Here is a 2,400-nt window from a genome sequence, read left to right as displayed (position 1 = left end):
GTTGGTCCCACCGAGCGATGTCCGGGGTTACCAGGGGCAACTCTGGGCTGGCCTACCCGACGTCTTGCTCATCTGAGTGTGCCCTGAGAACGAGATATGTGCAGCTCCTATCGGGATTTGTCGACACATTCGGGCGGTGTTGCTGGTCTTGTTTTAACCTGTCGAAGTGTCTCGAATTACCGAGATACCGAGTCTGATCGGAACGTCTTGGGAGGAGGTCTATTCCTTCGTTGACCGTGAGAGCTTGTCATGGGCTAAGTTGGGACTCCCCTGCAGGGATTTGAACTTTCAAAAGTCGTGCCCGCGGTTATGGGAAGATGGGAATTTGTTAATGTCCAGTTGTAGATAACTTTAACCTTAACTTATTTAAAATGAATCAACTGAGTGTGTTACCGTGATGGCCTCTTCTCGGCGGAGTCCGGGAAGTGGACACGGTGTTGGAGTAATGTTTGCACAGGTTGCTCTCTAGTTTCTCGCTCGCGCTTTGCCTCCTCTTCTCGCTCTCTTTTGCGAATAAGTTAGCCACCATATTTGCTAGCCGCTTGCTGCAGCTCCACATATATTTATTTTTTTACCTTGCCATACCTATCAGCTTAAATAGTCTTGATCGCGAGGGTGCGAGATTGCTGAGTCCCTGTGGCTCACAGATTACTATTACACCAGATGCAGGGCCTGATGATTCCGCTCCAGGAGACGCACTTGAGCTCAAGTGGGAGTTCGACGAGGACTCTCAACGTTACTATGTTTCCTTTCCCGATGATCAGTAGTGGTGCCTAGTTGGGGGGTCGCATGTTGGGTTCTCTTTTATTTTGGCGCCGTAGTCGGGCCATGAGTGTTTGGATGATGTAATGTTATTTATGTACTTGATTGACATGGCGAGTGTAAGCCAACTATGTTATCTCCCCTTTTATTATCATATTACATGGGATGTTGTGTAGATTGCCTAACTTGCGACATATGCCTTCAATGCAGTTATGCCTCTAAGTCGTGCCTCGACACGTGGGAGATATAGTCGCATCGAGGGTGTTACACATCATTAATACATGCCAGTTTAGCCAAAGAAGTGATTGCCTTAATCTTCTCCGAATTAGCCTCGATGCCCCTATTTGAGACCAAGAATCCCAAAAGCTTGCCTGCAGGCACACCAAATACACACTTCTCCGGGTTAAGCATCATTTTGTAAACCCGGAGATTGTCAAAGGTTTCTCTGAGATCAGATATCAAGGTTTCCGCCTCTCTGGATTTCACTACTATGTCATCCACATAAGCATGAACATTGCGCCCAATCTGATCGTGAAGACAATTCTGTACACATCGTTGATAAGTCACCTGGGCACTCTTGAGCCCAAACGGCATAGACACATAGCAGAAGGCTTCAAACGGGGTGATGAAGGCCGTTTTCTCCTGGTCCTTAACTGTCATCTTGATCTGATGATAGCCAGAATAAGCATAAAAAACTCAAACGTGCACAACCTGTCGTAGCATCAATGATTTGATCAATACGGGGGAGAGCAAAATGATCAGCCGGACAAGCCCTATTTAGGTCCGTGTAATCCACACACATCCGCCAGGTGCCCGTTTTCTTGAGTACGAGCACCGGGTTAGCCAACCATTCTGGGTGAAGTGTTGTAACACCCCGGATGTAACTTTCCCAATTTGTACTCCAACTCTTGCCGTTTCGGCGTTAAGTTATATTTATTTCCTTGGGTTCGGGTTTTTGTCTCCGTGTGTTGTTGTTGTTGGCATGCATCTCATATCATGTCATCATGTGCATTGCATTTGCATACGTGTTCGTCTCATGCATTCAAGCATTTTCCCCGTTGTCTGTTTTGCATTCCGGCGCTTCGTTCTCCTCCGGTGGTCATTTCTAGCTTTCTTTCATGTGTGGGGATTAAACATTTCCGGATTGGACCGAGACTTGCCAAGCGGCCTTGGTTTACTACCGGTAGACCGCCTGTCAAGTTTCATATCATTTGGACTTTGTTTGATACTCCAACGGTTAACCGAGGGACCGAAAAGGCCTCGTGTATGTTGCAGCCCAACACCCCTCCAATTTGGCCCAAAACCCACCTAACCCTTCTCCATCATCTAGAACATTCGATCACGATCGCGTGGCCGAAAACCGCACCTCATTTGGACTCTCCTAGCTCCCTCTATGGCTATAAATAGACCCCCTCCGAAATTCCCGTTCTTCTACCTCCGAAACCCTAGATCCACCCCTCGCGCGCCCGGACATGTCTGTCCCGGCCCGGACAAACGCCGCCACCTCCCGCAGCCACTAAGGGGCTGCCACATGTCCCCTCCGCCGCCGCCTCCCACCCCGGGCCCGGGAAGCCCGCATCCGGCCCCCGCGGGCCCATCCATCGCGCTGCCCCACGCCTCCTTCTCCTTCCTCGCGCG

Source organism: Triticum aestivum, chromosome 6A (assembly GCF_018294505.1).
Source record: "Triticum aestivum cultivar Chinese Spring chromosome 6A, IWGSC CS RefSeq v2.1, whole genome shotgun sequence".
Classification (NCBI taxonomy): Eukaryota; Viridiplantae; Streptophyta; class Magnoliopsida; order Poales; family Poaceae; genus Triticum; species Triticum aestivum.
The sequence above is the reverse complement of the archived record's forward strand: the minus strand, read 5'-3'. Positions refer to the sequence as shown.